We start from the raw sequence: 14,329 nt of genomic DNA on the forward strand, positions 1-14,329 counted from the left end.
TAGTATTTGGTTGTGGTGATTTTTTTTTTGTTGACTCAACAGATGTGAGGATTCATTCAGGAGCTGTTTATATTATATTTATGTGGGCGTGTCCCGCTGCAACTACGATGTTGGATCACTTGAAATGTTGCTGAATGAATTGTTGGATGTTTCCTCATTTCCTTTCCTAAAGGATGGTCCAGTGTTTCCTCTGCTGAAGGAGAAAAGTTTGAAGCTCTTCTCCTCATTTAGAGAATTCAAACAGCTCCCTAAGTTAAAGTGCATTTTTACTTCTGTTACACACACATGTTAATTAGTCCTTTGAAGGCTCTTTGTTCCAGACCTGCTGTTCACATCTGTCTCTGGGGATCCGATCACATGAAACCACGTCTGTCACCAGGTGTGAACTGACCAACTTAGAGTGGTGTGATCAGCAGGTGTGAGAGTGTGACAGTAAAACTTTCAGAAAGTTGTGTTCACACTCACCTGCTCACTTTCCTTCCTTCTGCTCATCCAGGTGAAAATGGAGTCTGACACTTCCCTGTTCTCAGGCTCCTCCTCCCTGTTGAACCAGTTCACACATGAAACCAGTTCAAAGTCCAGTTCATACACTGCTTCCACAGCTGTGAGGGCAACTACCACTGTTTGTGATTCCCTGGGATTTATATGTACTTTGAATGTTTATCAGCGTGTTACACTCATTAAAGGTCCGGTCGGTGTTTCCTCCTCTGACCTGCGCTCACTTTACACGTCATCACTGATCACAAGTTATCAGGACACGTTCAGGACGGACGTTCACTTTGTGTCTGATTCTCTAGAGTTCATGAGACGTGACGCAGTCAGGACATCAGGGTTCATTAGTACCTGTGATTAGGGACAGACACACACTCCTGGAGTCTCACTTGATGGACTGATAGGATTAAAGACAATATGAACAACACTCCATCTGATTGGCTGGAGGCTCAACATCCTGCTGTTCAACATGGAGTGTTAGAGTCCAGAGCTGCGTTCTAATACTCCACTTAGGAACCTTAATTAGTATTTACAATTTGTATTAATGAATTTTATCTATTATTTCCATTAACTATTTTTGTTTATGTCCCTTGGGAACATTTACCTGTTGCGCATCACTCCTGCGCATCTCCGGGGTGTGTGTAATTTCCGCCTTCTCCTCACATGCGTTCCACATTGTGAGGACAAGTTGCGTTGGGAGATGCTTTGTCGATATGTTTTCTATGAAGAATGTATAATTCAAGACGTAAGACTAAGTACATGTTGGTCCAGATGTTCATGTGTTGTCCACGCCGTCTTGTAATATTTTGACCGTTAGTTTAAGTTTGATGTGTTTCAGTGATTTGTCACGGCGGTGAGCTGTGTTACGCCCATTTCCTGTATTAAGTTTGGCACTTTTATATGTTTAGGAGCTGATGTGCGGGACATGAAATCCCGGGAGGACATTAATGGTTATATATTGTCCTTTACAGGCAAATACACGCTGTGAATACAATTGTGAGTGGTGGTCTTTCATACCCTCATCCACACATCGGTTACACTGTGGATACTTTCACACACACACACACAGAGTCACACCCAGAGTCACGTGATTTCCAGTAACTGCAGGGCGGAGGAGGAGGAGCCAGTGAAAGTGAAAGTGTTCAGACTTGTTCTAACTACAAGGAGCAGACGGAGGAGACGTGAAGTCTGAGGCTGGTGAGTGTTCAGCAACATTTATATTATTCATTCATATTATTTTACTGTCACTGACTCTGAGTCAGTTTTCTACTCGTGGACTTTAGAGAGAAGAAGATTCAGGATGAACTTCTGTCAGTCAATCAACAGTTTGACTCAATGCTGTGATTGGCTGAGTCCAACACATTAAACCTACAACTGTCTCAGGTTACCGTGACAACAGGGACACAGTGTAGGAGGGTTGACTCTGTTATATTTGAAGAAACACTGAGTTTATGTACCTGGCTTCATTGTGTGTGTTTGAGCTCACAGTGTTTTTCCTCTCAGACTGAAGATGAGTGGTTATGAGGAGGAAGAGGAGGACAGAGCAGAGTCTCCAGGGTCCAGCTGTGTGTCTCTGAAGAGTGACATGTCCATGGGACATCCTATAAACTTCAGTAATGAACCTGGACCCTCACACACAAAGTAAGAGACCTGCTCCAAACATGTGAAGCTCCAAACTGAATCCTCAGAGAATGAACCAGTGAATGATGTGTTCTGAATAAAAACATGTTTGTGTTTGCAGAGGTCAGGACCACAGACTGAGAGCAGAGTCTCCAGGGTCCAGCTGTGTGTCTCTGAAGAGTGACTGGTCCATGGATCCTCCTCTATTCTTCAGTAATGAACCTGGACCCTCACACACAGAGTAAGAGACTGTTTCTACTGTGACCTGCTCTGAAGAGGATTTAGTTTCCTCTAGTGTGGCCCCTGCATTAGGACACAGCTTCATTGAAGTTGGTGACTAATCTCTCAGAATCACTCAAAGAGCTCAGACCTCCACCAAGAACCAACACGCTCCTTATGAAACCACTTTGAGATTCACTAGAGACTCATTTTGATTTGGATCTGCACCAAATTCCACACACTGGTAAACATCAGTCCTCTGAACATGTCTGTGAAAGAGGACCCCCCCCCCCCCCCCCCCCGATCTGGTTCACAGACCACAACCTTCCACCAAGTTTACTGGTAATCTGTCGTTTTTTATAATCCCACTAACGAACCAACCAACACACAAACATACTGGGTGAAAACAAAACCTCCTTGACAGAAGTAATGACAACCTGTGACTGGGACATGTGAGTTATCAGGAAATGTCTTCACAGAGAGAGGAAGAGGAGTCATGTTTCTGAGGAGGAGCAGTCGTCCTGCTGTGCTTCGTGTCAGGACGTCCTGAAGGATCCAGTCTCCACCAGCTGTGGACACTGGTTCTGCAGACAGTGCATCACCTCATACTGGGACCAGTCTGGCTCTTCAGGAGACTCCTCCTGTCCCCAGTGTGGACAAAGATCCAGAACAGGAGCTGGAGCTCAGACAGCCGGTCAGAGCAGCACTGTACATGTGTCTGCTGATGTCTTCACTTCTGACAACAGCACATGTGGTTTTATTTTGTTCCTTCATACAGCATCAACATTTAACATCGTTATAAAAGCACAAAGTTAAAAAGCTTTTATTTTCTGTAGTTTTTCTGTATCTGATGAAAACAATCAGCAGATTCTCAGATTCTCTGTCTCTGACATTGTTTCTTGTCTTTCAGCAGATCGTGGTCTGCAGGAGGTTTTAGATGAACATAAGCTCAGTCTGAGGAGGAGATGTGAACATGTGACTGAAGGAGCTGATGAAACAGGAAGTAGAACCCTCCTCAACAGGATCTACACTGAGCTCTACATCACAGAGGGACAGAGTGAAGAGGTTAATACTCAACATGAGGTGAGGCAGCTTGAGACGGCTTCCAAGAAGAAGATCCTCCACGACACTCCCATCAAGTGCCACGACATCTTTAAAGCCTCAACTGACCAGCAGAGCAGCATCAGAGTCGTCCTGACCAACGGCGTCGCTGGCGTTGGAAAAACCTTCTCTGTGCAGAAGTTCACTCTGGACTGGGCCGAGGGTTTAGAAAACCAAGATGTGGGTCTGCTGACTGTGCTTTCGTTCAGGGAGCTGAACCTGGTGAAAGACCAGCAGCACAGTCTTCTCACGCTGCTCCGTGTTTTCCATCCAGCGTTACAGAAGCTCACGGCAGAGACGCTCGCTGTCTGTAAACCTTTGTTCATCTTTGACGGCCTGGATGAAAGCAGACTTTCTCTGGACTTCAACCACAGGGAGCTTGTGTCTGATGTCACACAGAGGTCATCAGTCAACGTGCTGCTGACAAACCTCATCCGGGGGAATCTGCTTCCCTCGGCTCTCGTCTGGATAACCTCCAGACCTGCGGCGGCCAATCAGATCCCTCCTGCATGTGTTGACAGGGTCACAGAAGTACGAGGCTTCACTGACGCCCAGAAGGAGGAGTACTTCAGGAGGAGATTCAGTGATGAAGAGCTGTGCAGCAGAATCATCTCACACATCAAGATGTCCAGGAGCCTCCACATCATGTGTCAAATCCCAGTCTTCTGCTGGATCAGTGCTACAGTTCTGGAGCACATGTTGACCACAGACCAGAGAGGAGAGCTGCCCAAGACCCTGACTGACCTGTACTCACACTTCCTGCTGGTTCAGACAAAGAGGAAGAACAACAAGTACGGTGAGGGACATGAGACGACTCTCCTGAAGCTGGGGAGGCTGGCACTTAAACATCTGGAGGAAGGAAACATCATGTTCTACCAAGAAGACCTGGAGCGGTGTGGTCTTAATGTCACAGAGGCCTCGGTGTACTCAGGAGTTTGTACTGAGATCTTCAGAAGAGAGTGTGTGATCTTCCAGAAATCAGTCTACTGCTTTGTTCATCTGAGCGTTCAGGAGTTTCTGGCTGCAGTCTACATGTTCCATTGTTACACCAAGAGGAACACAGAAGAACTCAACAACTTCTTGGGAACATATGGGGACACAGACAGTACCTTCTCCCTGGATGACCTCCTGAAGAGAACCATGAAGAAATCCCTCACCAGTACAAATGGTCATCTGGACCTGTTTGTTCGCTTCCTTCACGGCCTCAGTCTGGAGTCCAACCAGAGAGTCTTAGGAGGCCTGCTGGGTCGGACAGAGAACAATCCAAAGATCATCCAGAGAATCATCAACAACCTGAAGGAGATGGAGAGTGATGATATTTCTCCTGACAGAAGCATCAACAACCTGAAGGAGATGGAGAGTGATGACATTTCTCCTGACAGAAGCATCAACATCTTCCACTGTCTGACTGAGATGAACGACCACTCAGTTCATCAGCAGATGCAACAGTTCCTGACGTCAGAGAACAGATCAGAGGAGAAACTCTCTGAGATCCACTGCTCAGCTCTGGCCTACATGCTGCAGATGTCAGAGGAGGTTCTGGATGAGTTGGACCTGGAGACGTTCAACACATCAGACCAGGGTCGACTGAGACTGATCCCAGCTGTGAGGAACTGCAGGAAGGCTCTGTGAGTCCAGACATGATCAATAACATGTTCAATCAGTGGAGATGAGTCGTTCTTCAAATCCACTCAGTGTTAAATGGTTCTCATTGTTTTGGGCAGCATGGTGTTGCAGTGGTCAACACTGTTAGTGCAGCCTTTCTGTGAGGAGGAGGTTCTCCTGGTGTCTGCAGGGTTTTCTCTGGGTTCTCCAGCTTCCTCCACAAACCCAAAGACATGGAGATCTGTGTGTGTGTGTGTGTGTGTGTGTGTGTGTGTGTGTGTGTGTGTGTGTGTGTGTGTGTGTGTGTGTGTGTGTGTGTGTGTGTGTGTAATAAAGTTATTATTATTATTATGTACATATACATTCTCATTGTTCTCATACGTACATGAGAACAATGAGAATGTGGAGAGTGAAATCCAATGTGATCACTGTGCTGGAGTTTGAGGGTTCAGACATACGACCATGTGGGGTGCAAGGGAGATTATTGTATATACTGTATATATATATATATATCTATATATATATATATATAGATATATATATATCTATAAATATATATATGAGCAAACAGCTAGCACCGAGTGAGGAGACGATCACTGAATCAGTGTTTTGGATGAGAATCACTGACGGTTCCTTGAAACTGAAGAAGCAGGAAATATAGTTTATTCTTCTTCTTGTCAAACTGAATTCCCACCCTGCGTTTGTACGCCACCACCAACCAGTGCAGTGTCCGTCCCTCCAGGTTCCTGACATGTGGACTTCACAATAATATGAGGTCACTGTAACCTTTGACCTTTGACCACTGAAATCTAATCAGTTTCTCTTTGAGTCAAAATGTGAAGAAATCCCCTAAAGACAGACTTGAGACATCATGTTCAAGAGGCCATGAACATGTTCTGTGACCTTGACCTTTGACCTTTGACCACCTGAATCTAATGAGTTCCTCTGTTAGTCTGAATGAACGCTTGGACCAAATCTGAAAGGATTCTCTTGAGGAGTTTTTAACAAAAAGGGGATTTACCAGGGTGAGGGTCACATGATCACGTTTTGTATGAATGTTGTGTTTTCTGATTTAATTCTCACAGATTTTATATTTTCTTTAATTACAGACTCGGTGGTTGTCGACTCTCAGAGACTCACTGTGAAGTCGTGGCCTCAGCTCTGAAGTCAGACCCCTCACATCTGAGAGAACTGGATCTGAGAGGAAACTACCTGCAGGATTCAGGAGTGAAGCTGCTGTGTTCTGGACTGGAGAGTCCAAACTGTCGACTGGAGACTCTGAGGTCCTTAAATCCTTCTTCACTTTTCAGACTTTCTTTCTTATTGGGTCATTATTTATTTAAATTGTCTCAGTTCTGCTCTGCTCACTGTCCCTCAGTCATCTGTCCCTCACTCAGCCTGTCAGTCACGTCCACCTCATCAGCTCCATTCACCTGCACTCACCTGCTCCTGATCACTAAGAAAGTGTCAGTAAATAACATGTGGACTGAGGCCGAGCACTCGTCCTCCTCAGGTTTTCAAAATAAGACACGTTCTTATTGAAACACGTTGGGCAGTTGATAAGTATAGAAACAAACAGGAAGTGACTGTCAGGAGCCATCCCTACTTTAAACAGTGTTTAATTACACAAACCTGCTCAGTGACCAAACACAGAGAAGAAGCTGATGAATGAAACAATGGTCCAACATGTCTGATCTGATATTTATCTTCAGGTCACAGACTGGACTGAGGTCAGCAGCATGTTGAGAGTCTGTGTTGACATGATGACGATCCACAACAACAGGAGGACACATTCTAATATTCATATTTCTTTATCCAGGTTGAGGGGCTGCAGTCTGTCAGAGATCAGCTGTTCTTCTCTGGCTTCAGCTCTGAGGTCAAACCCCTCTCATCTGAGAGAACTGGATCTGAGTATCAACAACAACCTGCAGGACTCAGCAGTGAAGGAGCTGTGTGGTTTTCTACAGAGTCCAACCTGTCGACTGGAGACTCTGAGGTCAGACATCATGTTTTAATGTTAAAGGTTCAGTGTGTAGAATGTAGTGACATCTAGTGGTGAAGTGTCGTGTTGCAGCTGAATACCCCTCACCTCACCACCCCCCCCCTTCCAATGAAAGATAACCTGTGGGAGCTTCAGTTGTCATAGAAACTCAAAAGGTTTAGTTTGTCCAGTCTGGGCTACTGTAAAAAACATGGCTGCCTCCGTAGAGAGGACCCTCTCAAGCAGAGGTCTTCAACAGGGGGTCCGCGACCCCTAGGGGGTCCGCAGAGGTACTGCAGGGGGGTCGCGGAATTTTAGGTTGATTAGACAATTTTTGATATTTTTTTAATTTGTAATTTTTTTTCCACGAATTAAAATGTCTTTAAATACACATTAACATGAATCCAACATATTGTCGCGAACGGATAAATGGAGGCAGAAGACGTTATCTTTCAGTCAGCAATGCACACATTCAGCGACACACAATAATAAAAACATGAATATATATGAACCTGTGTATTATTTAAACAGCTTAGTATTGAATGCACAATAACAGGGTAGCTATGTTTACACATGGCACTAGTCCCAGTTTAATATAAAACACAATGTTATTCAATTTATATAGTCGGGGGTCCCTGCTCCATCTCTCCACCAGTTTGGGGTCCTTGGCCTGAAAAACCTTGAAGACGCTGCTCTAAAGTATTTATATATAAAGTATTTCATTCTAAAGTATGTAAATCTAAAGTATGTAAATATAAAGTATTTATATAAAGTATATAAATATAAAGTATATAAATATAAATGTCTCATTCTGAAGTAAAGAAAACAACAACTGGTACAATTCAGATGAAACTAGTGAAAACATCTCTAGGATTCTTTTCTCTTCAGTTTCTAACAATGGATCCTTTCACCTGAATCTTCCACACTGGAGCTTGAAGGTCAAAGTGCAGAACATGTGTTCCTAACAGTGAACACTGATACTGAGCTGAGAGATGTTTGTAGAATGAGCTGAGGACCGAGTCCGGCTCAATGTGACTGAAGTTTTACTGACAGAGAAACAATCCAATGCTGGACAATGTGTACATGTAATGTTTCTGTGGAAGCTCACCAGGACTTGTCCCGGTGGTCCTGTGGACTGACCACATGACAGCGTGCTGCGTTGGTGTTCTGGGACTGGGCTCAGGGTCCAGAGTCCCAGTTGATTATATTTGATGTCTTTTATTTTTAGGACCAAGTTCTTCAGCCCTGTTTCTTCCACTTTGGGTTCATTTCCAACATGAAACCCTTCCTCTGGTTTCAGGACTTACACGGGGTCGTCCATGCCTTTATCTTTTCACCACTAGATCTCTGTCCCGCCCTGTCCACACGTGTTCCTCAGGCTCCCTGCACCACTTTCAACTGGTCCAACTGCTGCTCAGATCATCGCCACTTCAAGAGAACATGATCATAGAACTGCTCGCCCTTTCACACATCAACTGTGGAACATGTTCTGACAAGTGGGTCGGACATTTTCTGGAGCTGAAGCAGCAGCAGGAGATTGTCCGGGTCCGACTCGTTCACAGCAACAGGAACATGTGGGAACATTCAGACGAGGGGCGGAGCCAAAACACATATCTCCATGATAACCATGGTTACGTTAAGTTATGTTAAGTTACAGGTTCACTGTGAAGGAGTTAGTGACGTCTCCAGGTGTCGTACATGTGAACGTAGTCCACTTGTCCACGTGTACGACTCCTGAACATGTCCAGCAAGATATTTAGAGACATCTAGTGGTGAAGTTACATATTACAAACAACTGAACCCCGAGGACACGAGGACTTTCAAGCTGTTTTCAGTCATGAACTCTGTAAAATAGTGTCTGGACATTTTCTGGAGTTTGACTTCCACATATGAAGAACGGGTGGAGCAGCTGGAGGCCGGACATGATGTATAAATCCTGCTGTGGAAAGATCAGTGTTGTTGTTTACAGCTCATCCACACCGGCGTCGGCCCTCATCACCAAAAGATCTGGAATCTCCTCGTGTTTCCAAGTTGACGTCTTCGTCTTCCACGTGTACGGCTCCTCTTCTTCATCCTGAGATGTTTGTGTTCTTCCAGTTTCACGTCCGTCTCATGTGTTTGTGTCCTCAACACGTCCACTCGCTCTCTGTGAATCCTCTGGACATTCACCTGCTCTATTCTCACATGGACTCACCCAGAAACTTTATTAGGAGGCTGCAGGAGAAGTTCCAGAAAATGTCCAGAACAACTTGACTCAGACTTCAGGTCTGAAAACAGAGACAGTGATGTTTAGTCAAAGTCTTTTATTTTCACACATGAACTCAGTTTAATTTACAGTTAAGTTTTATTCTTTATCCAGGTTGTGGAGCTGCAGTCTGTCAGAGATCAGCTGTTCTTCTCTGGCTTCAGCTCTGAGGTCAAACCCCTCTCATTTGAGACAACTGGATCTGACTAAGAACGACCTGCAGGACTCAGGAGTGAAGGAGCTGTGTGGTTTTCTACAGAGTCCAACCTGTCGACTGGAGACTCTGAGGTCAGTTCACTGACTGACTTTTGTAGATCTCATATCTATAAAACAGCATTTATACACAATTTATCTCATTTAATTCTAATTTAACATAATTCCTCTTCATACATAACTTGAATCCATTCATTAATTAATCTGTGACATTTTAAATATTCAGCTACTTGTTAAAACACTGAGTTTAGTTCTGGATTTCCTAAACTGATCTGCAGGACAGAGACCGGGTCCAAATAATCTATTTGTACTGAATCAGGACTCGTTTTTAGTCCAACATGTCTGATTTCATATTTATCTTCCATGTTATGAGTCTGTGCTGACATGAATATGTGTCTGTTATTTTCACACATGAACTCAGTTTAATTTACAGTTAAGTTTTATTCTTTATCCAGGTTGTGGAGCTGCAGTCTGTCAGAGATCAGCTGTTCTTCTCTGGCTTCAGCTCTGAGGTCAAACCCCTCTCATCTGAGAGAACTGGATCTGAGTAACAACGACCTGCAGGACTCAGGAGTGAAGGAGCTGTGTGGTTTTCTACAGAGTCCAACCTGTCGACTGGAGACTCTGAGGTCAGACATCATGTTTTAATGTTAAAGGTTCAGTGTGTAGAATGTAGTGACATCTAGTGGTGAAGAGTCACGTTGCAGCTGAAACCCCCTCACCTCACCCCCCCCTTCCAAACATGAAAGAGAACCTGTGGGAGCTTCAGTTGTCATAGAAACTCAAAAGGTTTAGTTTGTCCAGTCTGGGCTACTGTAAAAAACATGGCTGCCTCCGTAGAGAGGACCCTCTCAAGCAGAGGTCTTCAACAGGGGGTCCGCGACCCCTAGGGGGTCCGCAGAGGTACTGCAGGGGGGTCGCGGAATTTTAGGTTGATTAGACAATTTTTGATATTTTTTTAATTTGTAATTTTTTTTCCACGAATTAAAATGTCTTTAAATACACATTAACATGAATCCAACATATTGTCGCGAACGGATAAATGGAGGCAGAAGACGTTATCTTTCAGTCAGCAATGCACACATTCAGCGACACACAATAATAAAAACATGAATATATATGAACCTGTGTATTATTTAAACAGCTTAGTATTGAATGCACAATAACAGGGTAGCTATGTTTACACATGGCACTAGTCCCAGTTTAATATAAAACACAATGTTATTCAATTTATATAGTCGGGGGTCCCTGCTCCATCTCTCCACCAGTTTGGGGTCCTTGGTCTGAAAAACCTTGAAGACGCTGCTCTAAAGTATTTATATATAAAGTATTTCATTCTAAAGTATGTAATTCTAAAGTATGTAAATATAAAGTATTTATATAAAGTATATAAATATAAAGTATATAAATATAAATGTCTCATTCTGAAGTAAAGAAAACAACAGTTGGTACAATTCAGATGAAACTAGTGAAAACATCTCTAGGATTCTTTTCTCTTCAGTTTCTAACAATGGATCCTTTCACCTGAATCTTCCACACTGGAGCTTGAAGGTCAAAGTGCAGAACATGTGTTCCTAACAGTGAACACTGACACTGAGCTGAGAGATGTTTGTAGAATGAGCTGAGGACCGAGTCCGGCTCAATGTGACTGAAGTTTTACTGACAGAGAAACAATCCAATGCTGGACAATGTGTACATGTAATGTTTCTGTGGAAGCTAACCAGGACTTGTCCCGGTGGTCCTGTGGACTGACCACATGACAGCGTGCTGCGTTGGTGTTCTGGGACTGGGCTCAGGGTCCAGAGTCCCAGTTGATTATATTTGATGTCTTTTATTTTTAGGACCAAGTTCTTCAGCCCTGTTTCTTCCACTTTGGGTTCATTTCCAACATGAAACCCTTCCTCTGGTTTCAGGACTTACACGGGGTCGTCCATGCCTTTATCTTTTCACCACTAGATCTCTGTCCCGCCCTGTACACACGTGTTCCTCAGGCTCCCTGCACCACTTTCAACTGGTCCAACTGCTGCTCAGATCATCGCCACTTCAAGAAAACATGATCATAGAACTGCTCGCCCTTTCACACATCAACTGTGGAACATGTTCTGACAAGTGGGTCGGACATTTTCTGGAGCTGAAGCAGCAGCAGGAGATTGTCCGGGTCCGACTCGTTCACAGCAACAGGAACATGTGGGAACATTCAGACGAGGGGCGGAGCCAAAACACATATCTCCATGGTAACCATGGTTACGTTAAGTTATGTTAAGTTACAGGTTCACTGTGAAGGAGTTAGTGACGTCTCCAGGTGTCGTACATGTGAACGTAGTCCACTTGTTCACGTGTACGACTCCTGAACAGGTCCAGCAAGATATTTAGAGACATCTAGTGGTGAAGTTACATATTACAAAAAATCGGGAACCTCCTCGTGTTTCCAAGTTGACGTCTTCGTCTTCTACGTGTACGGCTCCTCTTCTTCATCCTGAGATGTTTGTGTTCTTCCAGTTTCACGTCCGTCTCACGTGTTTGTGTCCTCAACACGTCCACTCGTCTCTGTGAATCCTCTGGACATTCACCTGCTATTCTCACATGGACTCACTCAGAAACTTTATTAGGAGGCTGCAGGAGAAGTTCCAGAAAATGTCCAGAACAACTTGACTCAGACTTCAGGTCTGAAAACAGAGACAGTGATGTTTAGTCAAAGTCTTTTATTTTCACACATGAACTCAGTTTAATTTACAGTTAAGTTTTATTCTTTATCCAGGTTGTGGAGCTGCAGTCTGTCAGAGATCAGCTGTTCTTCTCTGGCTTCAGCTCTGAGGTCAAACCCCTCTCATCTGAGAGAACTGGATCTGACTGACAACGACCTGCAGGACTCAGGAGTGAAGGAGCTGTGTGGTTTTCTACAGAGTCCAACCTGTCGACTGGAGACTCTGAGGTCAGTTCACTGACTGACTTTTGTAGATCTCATATCTATAAAACAGCATTTATACACAATTTATCTCATTTAATTCTAATTTAACATAATTCCTCTTCATACATAACTTGAATCCATTCATTAATTAATCTGTGACATTTTAAATATTCAGCTACTTGTTAAAACACTGAGTTTAGTTCTGGATTTCCTAAACTGATCTGCAGGACAGAGACCGGGTCCAAATAATCTATTTGTCCTGAATCAGGACTCGTTTTTAGTCCAACATGTCTGATTTCATATTTATCTTCCATGTTATGAGTCTGTGCTGACATGAATATGTGTCTGTTATTTTCACACATGAACTCAGTTTAATTTACAGTTAAGTTTTATTCTTTATCCAGGTTGTGGGGCTGCAGTCTGTCAGAGATCAGCTGTTCTTCTCTGGCTTCAGCTCTGAGGTCAAACCCCTCTCATCTGAGAGAACTGGATCTGAGAGACAACGACCTGCAGGACTCAGGAGTGAAGGAGCTGCTTGATCTACAGCAGAGTCCAACCTGTCGACTGGAGACTCTGAGGTCAGTAGATGGTTGGAGTCAGTCCACGCTGCTTTCATCAGTATGTTACTAAACACAGTCAGTATCACAGATCCAGGGTCTGTGCTACCAAGCAGGATTTGTGGTTATCAGGTTAACTTCAGGTTTAGTTTTTTCAGTCCTACGAAGCTCGTCCACTTCTTAACGAGGTAAATCACCATGGTAACTTCTGATGAACGGCTAACCTGCTCCAGGTTAAGTTGGAGATCAACCCGTATCAAAGCTCCGCCCACTGACCACAGTGACTCTCCACTGTTGTGTGGTGCACACTCTCCTTAAAGGGACGGATAAGGGAAGTTTAAATCAACGTCTGGTTGGTTCAGTTGATCTCTAACTCACCCAGAACATCTCAATCTCTCCAGACTCATCCTGTCACCAAAACACCAGATGCACTCAGTCAGCTTCCTGAAGATAGGTCCATGTGTTTCTATTGAGGAGTGATGTCAGAGGTGTCCACCACAGTGTGTCCTCAGAGACAGTGTGTGTCCTCAGAGACAGTGAGTGTCCTCAGAGACAGTGAGACAGTGTGTGTCCTCAGAGACAGTGAGACAGTGTGTGTCCTCAGAGTCAGTGTGTGTCCTCAGAGACAGTGAGACAGTGTGTGTCCTCAGAGACAGTGTGTGTCCTCAGAGACAGTGAGACAGTGTGTGTCCTCAGAGACAGTGTGTGTCCTCAGAGACAGTGAGACAGTGAGTGTCCTCAGAGACTGTGTGTCCTCAGAGACAGTGTGTGTCCTCAGAGACAGTGAGACAGTGAGTGTCCTCAGATACAGTGTGTGTCCTCAGAGACAGTGAGACAGTGTGTGTCCTCAGAGACAGTGAGACAGTGTGTGTCCACAGAGTCAGTGTGTCCTCAGTGTCAGTGTGTGTTCATTGTGTTACACATTGGCTCTGTTGTGTAACAAGTCAGGAGGAAGTTCCCAAAGTGCAGCAGTTGAAGTATTTATTTACAAAGACTTAAAGTAAACATGGTGGTCAGTTCTGTCAGTGGTGTCTGTAGTGTGTGGGTGTGAGAGAGAGAGAGAGAGAGAGGGAAGTGAGTCTCTGTAACACTGATGTCTTCTTCTCTCAACAGAAGGTGATCTTAGTGAAGGTGAGTGTGAAGAGGACAGTGTGTGTGGACGGAGGCTGAGCTGTGTCCTGAGGATCCAGAGGCTGAAGCAGCAGCAGCTTGTGTGTAGTCTCCAATCTACACAACCCCTAATCTGCATGTGTTTGTGAGATGAAGCCGGAGCACCTGGAGAAAACACGGGGAGAACATGCAGACTCCACACAGGAAGACCCCATCTGAACCGGATTCAAACCAGCAACCTTCCTGCCCCGATTGTGTTTATTCACATGAAGAATGTG

At 44.4% G+C, this 14,329-nt stretch overlaps 3 long non-coding RNA genes across 5 annotated transcripts; 2 read left to right on the forward strand and 1 right to left on the reverse strand.

Annotated features, from left to right (window-relative positions):
- The first annotated feature begins 1,101 nt into the window (after positions 1 to 1,101).
- LOC117762163 lies at positions 1,102 to 2,867 on the forward strand. 3 transcript variants are annotated; one of them, XR_004613944.1, is made up of 5 exons: positions 1,102 to 1,525; positions 1,576 to 1,689; positions 1,996 to 2,133; positions 2,234 to 2,353; positions 2,811 to 2,867. It is a non-coding gene; the product is annotated as an uncharacterized LOC117762163 (long non-coding RNA). The 3 variants fall into 3 exon arrangements; XR_004613942.1 differs by lacking the exon at positions 1,102 to 1,525 and having other exon boundaries at positions 1,545 to 1,689; XR_004613943.1 differs by lacking the exon at positions 1,102 to 1,525 and having other exon boundaries at positions 1,551 to 1,689; positions 1,981 to 2,133.
- Positions 2,868 to 6,262: 3,395 nt separating this feature from the next.
- Positions 6,263 to 9,988, forward strand: LOC117762173. The gene is made up of 3 exons (XR_004613953.1): positions 6,263 to 6,320; positions 9,378 to 9,551; positions 9,932 to 9,988. It is a non-coding gene; the product is annotated as an uncharacterized LOC117762173 (long non-coding RNA).
- LOC117762174 lies at positions 8,734 to 12,007 on the reverse strand. The gene is made up of 3 exons (XR_004613954.1): positions 11,993 to 12,007; positions 11,822 to 11,823; positions 8,734 to 8,862 (listed from the first exon to the last, which is right to left on the reverse strand). It is a non-coding gene; the product is annotated as an uncharacterized LOC117762174 (long non-coding RNA).
- Positions 12,008 to 14,329: the final 2,322 nt, after the last annotated feature.

The sequence above is a fragment of the Hippoglossus hippoglossus genome, chromosome 5, assembly GCF_009819705.1.
Source record: "Hippoglossus hippoglossus isolate fHipHip1 chromosome 5, fHipHip1.pri, whole genome shotgun sequence".
In the NCBI taxonomy this organism is placed as follows: domain Eukaryota; kingdom Metazoa; phylum Chordata; class Actinopteri; order Pleuronectiformes; family Pleuronectidae; genus Hippoglossus; species Hippoglossus hippoglossus.